Source organism: Peromyscus leucopus, chromosome 8b (genome assembly GCF_004664715.2).
Source record: "Peromyscus leucopus breed LL Stock chromosome 8b, UCI_PerLeu_2.1, whole genome shotgun sequence".
In the NCBI taxonomy this organism is placed as follows: Eukaryota; Metazoa; Chordata; class Mammalia; order Rodentia; family Cricetidae; genus Peromyscus; species Peromyscus leucopus.
Window position 1 is genome coordinate 32,979,355 of NC_051086.1, and position 13,467 is coordinate 32,992,821.

Genomic DNA, 13,467 nt, shown 5'->3' on the forward strand with positions numbered 1-13,467 from the left:
GACCATAGTGGATTTGGTCCACAACAGCATCAGTCCTTGGCCACGGCTATAGATGGGTGTTGAGTGGGTTAGGGTGGGAAAACTATGACAGGAGGGTCACACCTGACCCTGAAGATGGCTTTGTTTGTTTGTTTATCTATTTTGAGACAGCCTCATGTAGCCCAGGCTGGCCTGGAACTCATGAGCCTCCTGCCTCAGCCCCTAAGCACCAGGATTACAGTGTGTCCCACCATGCACTCTACAAAGATCCCTTTCTAAGTCAAGGACTTGGGTGGAGGAGGTGCAGCTCAGTTGGTAGAGCATTTGAACCAGCATACACAAGCATCCTGGTTCAATCCAGTACATGAATTGTGTTTAGATCGACCTGTGACAGCAATATATCTGATATCAACAGACTACAAACTACATGTCAAATGCCTGCTGTGGACAGGTATGCTTTCTATAAAAAAAAAATAGCCTTTTCTCTGAAATGTAACACCTACACAAGAAATCGGACAGACTTCCAGTGGATCGCTCAGTGAAGTTTTCCAAGCCGAGCCCACCTGTACAGACAGGACCACCCAGATCTCCAGGTGAAACTTCACACCCCCCAGGCTCCCCCCTTTCCCCTCTGCGGTCACAGGCCCCCAAGGTCGCCATTCTCCCATCCCTAACCAACAGTTCCCCCTGCCGAGTTACTGTGTGATATGGCGGGTACAGTTTCTGATTCTCCCCACGTTACTGAACGGTTGTAACTCCTTGCCTATTGCTGCCACATCCGACAGCGTAATTGACTTATCCTTTCTGCTGATAGTCATTTGGATCATTTCCAGGTTGAGGCGGTGGCAAATGGTGCTGTGCTAAGCATTTCTGCATGTGTCTTGGGGCATGCTTCTCCCATGGGAGCAGGTCTGCTGAGGCGGGGGAGGGGAGGGGAGATACCGCTTTACAGCTGTATTAGTTTTCTGTTGCTGCCATAACAAATGGCCGCAAATGTTCGGAGCAACCGTGATTTGTCAGCTCACAGTTCTGGGTCCAAGACCCTCCAGTTGGCTTGGGTAATGTGTTTGCTGTAGGTCACGTGAGGCTAAGACAAAGGGGTCAGTGAGGAGGGCCTCTGGAAAGCGCCCGCTTCCGTCTGAAGCGTTGGCCAACTCCAGGCCCGTGGACTCTTGCGATGGAGGTCTCCAGCGCCTTGCCATAAGAGAAACCACCTTAGCCTTCTCGATCTAGTCTTCACAAGTGTTTTGGGAACCCTGTGTCCGTAGTCTCCAACTTGGCTACTTCACCTCTGCAACAATTCTAGTCTCTGGTGGTTTTCCTGACTCCCAGGCAATGGCTTCCAGCCAGGACCTAAGATGGATTCTCAGGCTCTGCCTGGCTTGAAAGTGGTAAGGGTTCCCAGCAGGTGAGGCAGGAGTGGCTTTTCAGGGCCAGTTCATGGGTTACCTGTTGCATTTTCCTGTCCCCTCCTCAGGGTTCTGGTCTCCTAGGCCCTGGGAAATGAGGTTTTAACTCCGGCTCTCAATCCTGAGTAGAGAGGCTCCTTACAACCTACCCCAAGCCTCCCCACAGCCCTCCCCACAGCCTCAGAATTCAGCAAATGCATTTGGGAGAATTTAACCACAATGCTCCAACCTCACACAACCTACACAAAATTACTAAAACATGAGCCCCCTCCTGCCGTTTCTTCCTCTTTTCTCTCCAATCTCCTCCCTTCCTGTCCTGATATTTTTATGTGCCTTTTAATGTCATTATGAGCAAAGGAAATTTATAACTTGAAATTACTGGCACAAGTCTTGCTGTTGATCAGTGTATGGCTCAAGGCTAGTTTGGAACACAAGCTTTATCATTAACCAATGAGAGTAATACATACTACATAATAAACATAGTACAATGTTTGAACATTGAACTTTGTGCAGAGCCATGGTATTGGTCACACTCCCTGTGCTATGACAGAATACCTGAAACAGACAGACAACTTCTTGGGAGTAATTGTTTATTTGGGATCACAGTTTTGAGGATTCACTTCATGGTTCCTTAGTCCTGTGTTCCTGGAATATCGGGGACTATGGGGGTCCAGCCCCTCGATAGTCCCCTCCCAGGGTCCAAGAAGAATCTACAACCAGCTGATAATCTTTGATGAAAAGAAATGAATCTATGTACACAAAACTCCTTAGTTCATACACTTTATTATTCTGTGATAGTTCTCTCTCTACACAGCTTCTATTCTGCTGATTTCTCTATATTTATCTACTGTCCCCTCTAGGTTCTATCTTAATTCCTTCATCTAGTTCTGTCCCTTCTAGGTTCTCATCTATCTAGTTTTTTTTCCCTATTAGCTCCTCTCCCGTCTCCTTCTCTCTCATCTGGCTCTTCCTCTTCTTGTTCTTCCCCATCTGGCTCTTCCTCATCTTCCATCTCATTCCTCTTGTCCTCTCTTCTAGCCCTTCAATCTAGTTCTTCCCCATCTCAGTTCGTTCCTCTCAAGTTCTTACCGATCTAGTTCTTCCATTCTCTTTCCTCTTCTCTTTCCTCTAGTGCCCTGGGAGTCCTGGTATATATACACTTAGAAGCAGTATTCCCTTAGCAGTGCAAAACCAGGCTTCCAGGGTCAAATAGAGGGGTGATAAGAATCACACAGGGAGGCAATAACCGTTAATTACCATTTGCAACCCCAAAGGGAAGTGACCAATGGGGAAATAGATTAACTAAAGGCTAAATTCAGGTAATATCTAAGAAGAGGGCTCTTATGTGCTCAACTATAATCTTAGAAAGTGTTAAGAATCTATAAGTTGCTAGGTCAATGGGAGAAAATAAAATTGTCTTCTTTTTTTCCTGTGGCTCCTATCTGTTCAAGCTATAAGCCGTTTTTCTGCAGGGTGGGGGGAATTGTGCTCAGTCGCTAGGCAACCTGTGTACGGCTAGATGTCTCTGGTGGTAGTTAAAGGGAGATCTGGAACTGGAGGTAAGGTTTGGGAAAGGAGGAAGTAAGGCTTAATTGGCACATCCGCCAGGCCTTCTCAAACAGGTAGCCCGGATGCTTAAGTCTGTTCTTAGAGAGTACAGAGGTATCTCTGATAAGGTACTTTCCTCCATCTGGGGATGGACCTGGCCGGATGCTGCTAATGATAATTACAGGGAGGCTTGAACTGGAGTTCTGGCTGAGCATAGCTGTCAGTGCAGAAGGTTATCTAAATATTCCTAGAAGTGGTTAGGTAAAGAGTTAGCGGTCTATAAAGTTAGTAAGGCTGTAAGAAAGGAGGGTCCAAGCTGAATTGTGTAAAGCTATTACTTAACGTCCACCTGACCTAGGCGGTGTCTTCTTATGGAATTTATCTTAAATCAGGAGAGTTGCATGTGGACTGTTATTACTGCTAGTCCTTGAAAGTGGCCAAGGGAGAATCTGATTCCAGAGAAAGACTTTCCTAAGGCAGTTCTCCAAATACCTGGAATGTTGATGTCCAGAGAGTGATCAGTCCACACTGTTAGCCCTTCTTAGGGAAAAGTCAATTGGGAAAACTATGAAGGCACACATGATTTTCATAACAGAAGACAGCTGATATATAACAAGCCAAGTAACACCAAAAACTCCTTGGGATTTGGCTTCCTCTGGAGGAATTCCCTGATTCCTCCAGGTAGTGACTTTGCCATAACCAGCTGAGTTCTTATGATATTCCTGCGGCCCGCAGCACTGGAAGAACATTATAGTGGCAGGAGCATGGTCACCTCATGGCAGACAGACAGACAGACAGGTGGACAGACAGACAGATGGGGGCATTTGTGGGAGTAGATTGTGCCTCTGCCATAACCTTCAAGGTGCAAGCACTTGGATTTTTTTTTTTAATGACACCAATCTCTTTAACACTCACACTCTCCTTGTCTTCAAACACCCTTCTTTCCGTGGCTAGACTTCACTGCTGTGGGATGATCGTTCTGTATGCTGTGAGTATGAATTACTCTCACTGGTTAATGACAAAGCTGTTGGGCCTATAGCAAGGCAGGATAAAAGTAGGCGGGACAATCAAACTGAGGACTGGGATGAAGAAGGTTGGAGTCTGGAGAGACTCTCTAGCCACCCAAGAAGCAAGATGCCAGAGGACAGGTAAAGTCATGGGCCACGTGATTAATAGATTATAAACTATAATAATTATTATTAATTATAGATGAATAGAAATGAGTTAATTTAAAAGTAAGAGCTAGTTAATAATAAGCCTGAACTATTTGCCCAGCATTTTGTAATTAATATAAGCTTTTGTGTGTTTATTTGAGACCGGGCAGTAGGGATAGAAAAACTCCACCTCTGTTTACACTTCACATTTTCCACTTTGTGGGGGGGGGGCAGTGAGACAAGGTTTCTCAGTGTAACAGTCCTGGCTATCCTGGAACTCACCCTGCAGACCAGACCAGCCTCGAACTCACAGAGATCCGTCTGCCTCTGCTTCCCAAGTGCTGGGATTAAAGGTGTGTGCCATCATGCCCAGCTAGGCTGCATATTATCAAATCTTGTTTTACTCCTGATTCTCATAAGTCTGGCTGAAAGCAGCTGGTAATAACCAAGCCACAGTCTGCCCATGTGTTGTGTTCACATTTCCTCTGGAGTGCCAGACCTGGTTCCACAGCTACTCAGGAAGCTGAGGCAGGAGGATTGTGACTTTAAGATTCTCCTGGACTACCAAACAAGTTCAAGGTCAGTCTGGGCAACTTAGTGAGACCCTATCTCAAAAAAAAAAAAAAAAAAAAATTTTTTTTTTTTTTTAATGGGGAAAAAGGATTGTGGATACATTTCAGTGTCAGGGTACTTATTTAACATACACAAGGCCTTGGGTTTAGTCCTTGGCATCTCCAAAAGAAAAAAGGGAAAAGAAAGGGAGAAGGAGGGAGGGAGGGAGAGACGGGGGGGGGGGGCCGCAGTGGGGAGAGATATTAGAGATTAGTTTTGCTGCCTTTAAACTCTGTCTCCCATAGTCTCAGGATGTAGAAATATAGAAGTTCTTTGGCAGACTGAGACATGAGCAGCCCGGGTCCAGTTCCCAGCATGGTGCTTGTGCCTGCCCGAAGCCTCGGTGGTCTTCACTGTCTGCGTTCCTGCTGGAGTTCTGCTCTCCCGAGTTCCCAACAAAATTGCCCGTTAAGACGAGCAACGCTCTAGAACTCCTCTAGCCTGCTTTTTCAAAGTCTTCCGATTTCTCCCACAACCGCTTCCAAAGGTCTAAAGACCACATCATCAGGTTCAGCAACAGGGAACACTTTTCTTCATCCATGTTCTCATTGTCACGAACAAGTACCAGACAACAACCATAGGGAATCGATTACTTATTTTCAGTTCATGGTTTCTAAAGGCTCAGGCCAGAGTCACTTTGTCCCATGTCCTTGGACAGAATGTCATTGTGGCAGGAGTCTGTGATGAGGAACTTCCCCTCACAGCAGACAGAGGGAGAGGACCAGACTCCGGCCCTACAATAACCTGCAAAAGAATGTCCTCCTGCTGGGTCCTACCTCCTCAGATGCCACAGCCTCCAAACTAGCCCCGGAAGCTGGGGACCGAGAGTGTGACCCAGTGGGGAACATTTCCTAGTCAGATCATAATAAGCGGTGGTCAGCCTTGCTCACCACAAAGAGGCCGGACTTCTGCCATGTGAAAGACGGGGGCCAGTGTCTAGGACTCAGAGGTCATAGGACTCTGCTTCTGTTTCTACTTATAACCATAGATGTGCAAATAGCCATGGCCCAACAGGGACACAGAAACTGCTCTGACCCTGCAGGTCAACCTCAGGCTTTTGTGCAAACTGGAAAAGGTGCTGCCTGTGGCTTTGTGTGGTGGAGGAGGGAGCTGACCTCTGGGCTTAATGTAGGACCCACAAGAGTCTGTGTTCCAATAGGTATTTTGTAGCAGGCAGTGTGTTATCCTCTGTCATCTGCACCACGTGCATTCAGTACAGTCACCACAGAGTCTCCAGGAAGGCAGGCTTTGGCTGGCTGGAATAGTCACCGTCCTCACAATGCATCCTTTGTGAGCCGCCCCTCCTTTCCTGCTCCAGCCCTGGCTCCCTGGAATCTCCATCCACCTCAGCAACCTTCAGCCTTATCTCAGGTTCCATTACCAGGAGCCCTATCTGTGATATCATGCTTTATTTCGGGACCAGCCTCATCATGGTGCTGGGAACCCGCTACACCTACACCCAGACCCACACTTATTCTACATGCATTTCACACACACATGCACCCAATGCCACACATGCCACCACTGGCCACGTGTATCATGTACATGCAAATGCACCACATACTGCATACATATCACACACATATATTTTGCATGCATGTATAGAACACTACCATGAACCACATACTGCATACACTTACCTTGTGCATGCTCATACTGCTCATATATACACATACTGGCATTCTCTCTTCCTCCCCCTCACCAGTTTTCACACAGACTCTGTGGAAAGGTAGGATCCTGGTCTGTACACAGTGAGACTGTGATACACACACACACACACACACACACACACACACACACACACACCCCTCCTTGTGGCTGACTGTAGGGTGACTTTCTCCTAGTGCTCTGCCCTTGTAGTAACTTGGGAGGGCTTTCACGAGACCTGAGAATGGACAGTTTATGGGCTCTGCTAATAAAACACCTTGGCTGGAGCCCAAAGTTCTGTCCTGCCTGTTCTTGTCCTCTATTGGTGATCCTGCCTGGCCACCTTGTGGGTTGTCAGCCTCTTTCCTGAGTCACCTGATGCATCTGTGCCAAGGCTGAAACAGACCTGCTGCTGAGACCACACAGGGCGTCTGCAGACACTGAAACCCGGGGGTCTCCTTTTATCCCCAGCATCCCACCCCAGACTGCACCCACTAGTTCAGCCACCTCTAGGAATCCCTCAAGATCTTCTTTGGTCGCACAGTCTCATCACCTGTTAGGAAAGGGCTCCTTGACAAACCTCACAACCGCCACCTACCCAACACCACCCCTGGGAAACTTTCCCCCCACACTCCCCACCAACATGGAAGCCCCAAATCATGTTCCCCTGCCCTGGATCAGCAAGCCCTGTGGCTTTTCTCTTGGAAACATCCCTTCCTTGGATTGGCCCCGTTCCCTGAACCTGTTGAGGGTCCGTACTCCTCAGCTGTCCTCTGCATGCCCCTGCCTCACTGGCTCCTGCCTCTCCCTCTGTCCCCTCTCAGTGACGACCCTATGGGAGAACTTTTGTGGTGCAGGCCCTGTGAATGGGAGATGCCATCTGGAAAACCAAGGCAAGGGGGCTTCTTAGGAGCCAAGGCCAGTACAGCTGGGGACACACCATCATCTCTCCCTGGAGTGCTTTAGGCAGAGCTGGGCCTGAACTTGTCCCTAGGGCCACATCCAAGAACAAGGTCCAGCTCTTCACCCGATCAGGAGGCTACTTCAGTCCTGCTCCCTTCCACCTTGGCTCCTAGCAACTCTCCCCACAGAAGATCCAAAGTCCCTAATTTAACTACTCCAGAAATCAACAGTAGCTTGATCTTTTTCATTATGTTTTACCAGCCAATAAACTCTTTGCTTGAGTGAATTGGGTTGGGTTTCTGCCACAGTTCATTAGGCAGGACCCACTGAAGCAGAAGACAGACGCCCTGACCTCTACAGTGAAATACACCTGGATGGAGCCAGGGCAGAAGGTCACCGGGTCCCGCGTAGGCGCCTTCTTTTCACTTGAAATCGTGACACACCCCCTCCGTAATGCTTATCTTTCTAGCACAGCAGACCCTCCAGAGCCGTGAAACATGGCTGATTCTCTGCGATGTCCCTCACTGTAAGGAGAAAGGTGACTGCAGTCCTCACCACCCCTTTGATACCCACCCTGTGCCAACAGGACTCGAGGACATAGACCACCCAAAGTTCAGTGGCCATTGTAGGAGAGGCCAGGACTCAGCCTTGGGGCAAGTGCGACCTGGATTTCAGGATACCAGAAGCTAGTCAAGCGAAGAGCTCTGTCCAGGGGGCAGTTGGAGTGCAGAGACCTCAGGAAGCAGGCTCGGGAGGGCACCACAGGGGCAGTTTTAGTCCGCGGGAGGCGAACCACACTGGAGGATCCCAAGCACAGGCCTGGACATTTGGCCAGGATCCAGAGAGCCGGGAGCAGAAGAGAGGCTTGATGGGCAAGGCGGCATGCCAGCCGACTGGGAGGGCAGCGGGCAAGCGCTGCGCAGCGCGGACTCGGGCGGCTCCACCCGCGCTTCCCCGTGCGGCCGCGAGGGGGCTCCGCACGGCTCCGGCCAGGCCGCCAGGCGCACGGGCGGGCTGCGCGCGGGATCGCGGCGGGCTGCGGGCGGGCGGGCAGCGCCCGGTTCACGGTGCGGCGGCTGCGGCGGGCGCGGCGGGCGCTGCCGATGGGCCGGGCCCGGGCTGCCGGAGCGCCGGGAGCCGGTGAGTGACGCGCGGTGGCGCGGGACACCTGCGCTCCGGGCAAGGGCGTGCGGGGCGCGGCGAGGTTCGCGCGTGGGGCGAGGCGGCGGCGTGGGCGGGGACGGAGGAGCGGGCCGCGGGCGGCGGGCGGGCGGGCGGCACGCGCAGGGCTGACCCGGGCAAGGTGTGCGCGGGTGACAGTGCGCGCGCGTGGCCGGAGCCGCGGCGCGCGTGGCGGGGAGGTGGACGGCGGTGGTGGTGGGGGGTGAGCGACGCGGAAGCCTCCCCCTCCACCTCCTGAGGGCGCGGGACGGGCATGAGGTCCCGGGGTGGAGATGCCCTGCATCGGCTGGAGGCCCGGGGCCCAGCGAAGGGCACGCCCCCCCGAGCCGCTGATGGGAGGCCACCTCCCTGCACCTGCTAGTGGCAGAAAATGCCAGCCTGGGCCCAGAATCTCCACCCACATGGGCCTCAGTTTCCCTAGCTATGAAACGGGCACAGCAAGGGTTGACCTGCGATGTGCGTGGGAAGGATGCGAAGGTCCTTGGCCATGTGGGAATCAGAGGACCAGTGTGCCCATCGGAGGGGCTGCAGGGTAGTGGCCTCTGCTGGGGCTCCGGGTGTGTCCCTCGGGCAATGGCAGGGGACAGGCTCAAGGATGGAGACAGAGAAGCCCTGGAGAGAAGTGGGTGCTTTCAACCCTGCTGTCCACTCAGCAGGTTAGGTGGTGAGGTGGTGGGGTCCCCTGCACCCCAACTGACTGCCTCTTGAGGCTGTAGGACAGGTAAGAGAGTCCAAAAAGGGTCCTGGGAAGACCCACCTGATGGACAGAGCCTTGGTTCCACTTCAGAGTCGAGCAAACAGACTCATGTGTTCTGTCTCGGGCCATGAAGTGACAGAGGTGAGGTCCCAGGCTCTTACTCCAGCACTTCAGCCACCTTGCCAGGTGCCCTGAGGATGCTGTGTCCCCTGACACCTACTGTGTGCTGCCAGCTCCTGCCCTGAGCCCAGCCCCCACGCTGGTGTGAGAGGGACATACCACAGCATAGTTAGCGACCAAGGGAAAGCCTGAGGCCGGCTCAGAAGATCGTTTCTAGAAGACAATCACACGGGGTAATGGGCTGGAGAGAGACGGTGGGGAGGTAGAGCCTGGGCCTGGCCAGAGAAGGTGTCTGTCCCTGGCTAGAGACCCCTGTGCTGTAAATGAAGAGTGGAGCCCTTGGAGAAGTCAACCCATGGGCTGAACAGGTGCGACATCCCTCGGGCAAGTCCAGGCGAGGGAGGGAAAGGGCTTGGAACCAGGTAAGTCAGAGAGAGGGCTTGGATGTTCTGGGTGCAGTGGGCAGCCTCCCGATGGTTGGAGTCTGAATAGTGAAGGAGAAGCTTAACGGTGGTTGTAGAGGTGTGCAGGGTTAGAAAGAAAGCAGGGCTGGAGCAGCCAGGCAGAGAGAACGCAGACTGGACTGCGGGATCAGAGGGGTTGAGATGTGTGAGAGGCTCGGGCTGTGCAATCCACCCCTGGTGGTATAGCAGCCACTCAAAGGCCCTTGTCCTGGGAAAACCAGAGCCAGGAAGAGGGCAGGAGCCTCATAGTGAGTGAGCTCAAGTGGAAAGGGAACCTCGTTTTCGTTCAAGTGCTGCCCCACTCCTGTCCAGTAGGGGGCGCACGACTGTGGGCGGGGTTGCAGAGGTCCAATGAGATGCTGGGTGTTTGGGCGAGGCCTGCCTGAGACCATCTCAATTGTCCTCAGGTGTCTTAGTGTTCTGGTCCAGCACCCACATTTGCACTTAGACCAAACCTAGAGTCGGCCGTTTCCCAAAGAGCCCCTTGCTCCTTTGGGAATTGAGGGGCCTAGAAGCCACCGTCTAGGTTAGGTGTGCCCATGGCCACCCTGGGGTCACTGAGCCTAGACGTTGTCAGGTGGCCCCAACCAAAACGTCTTTAAAAACAAACTAGAAATTAATATTTCGGTCTCATTTCTCACAGTGAGAACCTGATTCCCAAATCATCACTATATTTGATCATTTGCTAAATCCTAGAACACACACAGAGCTTGTTTCAGAATTAAATGTGTAAAGCACTACCAACCCAAAACTACTACTAAGTTTCAGATGCCCTTGGGTATGCACCCGGAGCTCTGAGCATTGTCTTCAGTCTGATATGGAGTTGGTTTTGTGGGTTTCTGGTTGCATTCAGCCTGGTTTTGCGCATCCTTGGTCTTCATGATACAATTTTATTTTTGAAACTGTACAATATTTTTATGGCTCAAAGGTATACACATGCTATATTTATAAGTTATTTAGAGGTATAGTGTCTTTGTCCCTGTTCCTCATCAGAGGTAACCATTTTAAACGGTCCCTTGATTATCTGTCTGTTTCTTTTTTTACCAAACAAGCCATTTATACATTATATTAGCGTCTGTTACATCCCCTTTGTATTGTGATAAAAATTCCTTCTAAAAGTCAGCTCTCGCCAGTCTGTGGAGACCTTCCTGGTTGTTTTTTACTACCACACCCCACTCCACTGTGTGGCTGTCCCCTAGTTTCTTCAATTTGTGTTCTGTGGGTGGACTTTTGATTTTTATTCCAGGCTTTTGATTTCCCTTTTTCCCCTCAGTCTTTTTAAAAGATTTGTTTTGTATGTGTGTGTTGTGTGCATGTGTCTGTTTGTGGATGTGCGTGTATGGAGGCCAAAAGAGGGTGTTGGATCCCTTGAAGCTAGAGTTACAGGCATCTGCGAGCCTGTTTTGTCTTAATTAATTAACTAATTAAAGAATTTGTTTTATTTGTCTTCATTTAAAAGGAAGAAAAATTGTGCGCAGGAGCATGGCACAGGGAGAGCCGTGAAGAAAAGTCTCTCCTCACTATGGTTCTGTGCCTTCTGGGCTAATTGCTGTCACTTTTTATTCCAAAGGTTTTCTAGCTATTCCATTGTGTTGATGATATTTGGATTTGGATCATATTTGTGTGTTCACACATGTGTACATGTTCCTGTGTGCAGGTGCATGTGTGTCGGGGAGTGTGGAAGCCAAAGGACAGCCTCAGGTGTTATTCCTCAGGAACCCTCCATCTGCTTGTTCTTGAGACAGGCCTGGAGCTTGCCAACTAAGCTGGGCTATCTGGCCATGGAGCCCAAGGAGCTGCCCTGTCCCGCCTCCCTAGTACTGGGATTAAAAGCACAAGCCATCAACCTTGGTTTAAAAAAACAAACAAAACAACGAGATTTCCAAGGATCACCCTTGAGTCCTTGTGCTCGGGAGGTAAACACTTTACCAACTTCATTTTTTTTCTCCGCTGAATTTCTATCTCAACTTCTGGAATGCATGTCTTTATGCAGCCATAGGAATCACAGATGTTTTTCTGTTTCAAGGTCACTTCCACAGGTGAAGCTGCCCTTGTACAAGGTTTTCACATTTCTCTACTCAGGAGAACTTGACCCGGCTTGCTGTCTATGTAAATATCTCTTCCTTCCGTTGTATCTCCCTAAATGGTTATTATCCCCACACATGCTGTGTTTTTCTACCATATTCGATTTTTGTTTTGTGATCGTTTTGTAGACAGCTTGGGTATTCTGTCATCTACAAACTCAACAGTATTACTTGTCTTTACTAACTTTTAGGAATTTATTACTTTCATCCAATTAAGTTAGCTAATTGGAGCTGGAGAGATAGATGGCTCAGCGGTTAAGAGCACCTCCATTCTTCCAGAGGACCCAAGTTCAGTTCCCAGCTGCCACAGCAGGTGGCTCACAACCACCTGTAATTCTAGTTCCAGGGGATCCAATGTCCTCATCTGACTTCTGTGAGCACCTGCAAGCGTGTGGCATATACGCATACAGACACATAAACAAGAAATAAATCAATCCCTCTGGTTCAGCATTAAATATTGGATGCAGTGGGCATCTTTACCTTGTTCCAAAGCTAGCAAAGACGCAGAGTTTAGAGGAGGCAGGGATGGAGATATGAAGGGAATGTCTTAGTCCCTTTTCTGCTTCTGTAACAGAATACCAAACACTGAGTGGTCTGTAAACAGTGGCTGTTTTTGGTTCATGATCTGAAGACTGGGACGTCCTCAATTAAGGGACTACATCTTTGAGGGCCATTGTGCCTGGTCATCCCATAGCAGAAGGAGGAGAGATGAGAGGGAGGGGGAGGGAGAGAGAGAGAGAGAGAGAGAGAGAGAGAGAGAGAGAGAGAGAGAGAGAGAGAGAGAGAGAGCGCTAAGCTGACTTTTCCAATGACCCGCTAACCCATCCTAGAAAAATGACAACTCATTTGTAAGAGCTGAACACCCATGGCTTTTTATTGGGTCTCCTACCTCATTTTTGTTTAAATTTAGGGTCTCACTTTGTACCCCTGGCTGGCCTGGAACTCAATATGTAGACCAAGTTGTTCTTAAACTCAGAGATTCACCTGCCTCTGCCTCCCACATGCTGGGATTAAAGAGGTGTACCGCCATGTTCAGCCTCTGGTTCCTACCTCTATACACTGTAGTATTGAGGGTAAAGTTTCTGACACATGACTTTGGGGGACACACTGACACTGTGTCATGGAGTATCACATCTTGATGTTTTCAAGACATCTCGACTCCAAACTTCGCTATTGTCGCCTATCTGACCACGAAATGTTCTGTTTTTATTGAAGCATATGTACCTTCTCCTTGGCACAGTTGGGACAGTGAGCCATATTAAGGTATTCCCTAATGTCTGGTCTGGGATGAAGCTGAGGTAAATAAATAAAGTCCTCAGCCATCCCTGCATTCCTGAAACCAACTCCACGTGAGCAGGGTACATTCTGCTTTAATATGGTTGTATTGGTTAGCGACTACTGTGTTATACTAGCAATTGCTAGTGTAACAGTGTGTGCATTAAGGCACACGCCCATTATCACTCAGGGCTGGCTCAGAGCGGGTGCTGGCTGAAATGGAGCCCCTGTGACCTTTCACCTCTCATTACCCCTTTCCTTTTAACACTGCTGCACTGGGGGATGACATCAACGCACAGACTCTGGAGCACACCTTCAGCCTTCAGTGGTCACCCACAGTTCCCAGGGACCCCCTCCAGTTCCTTGTCATGTGGGAGTCTTTCCCGTGACTGC

At 50.0% G+C, this 13,467-nt stretch overlaps 1 protein-coding gene across 1 annotated transcript in view; it reads left to right on the forward strand.

The window, feature by feature from the left end:
• Positions 1-8,343: 8,343 nt before the first annotated feature.
• Rasgef1c (RasGEF domain family member 1C) overlaps positions 8,344-13,467 on the forward strand; it is a 67,664-nt gene continuing 62,540 nt past the window's right edge. The window contains exon 1 of the mRNA XM_028855002.2: positions 8,344-8,392. The gene's annotated coding sequence lies outside the window, so the exon portion shown is untranslated. The remainder of the gene's footprint in view (positions 8,393-13,467) is intronic.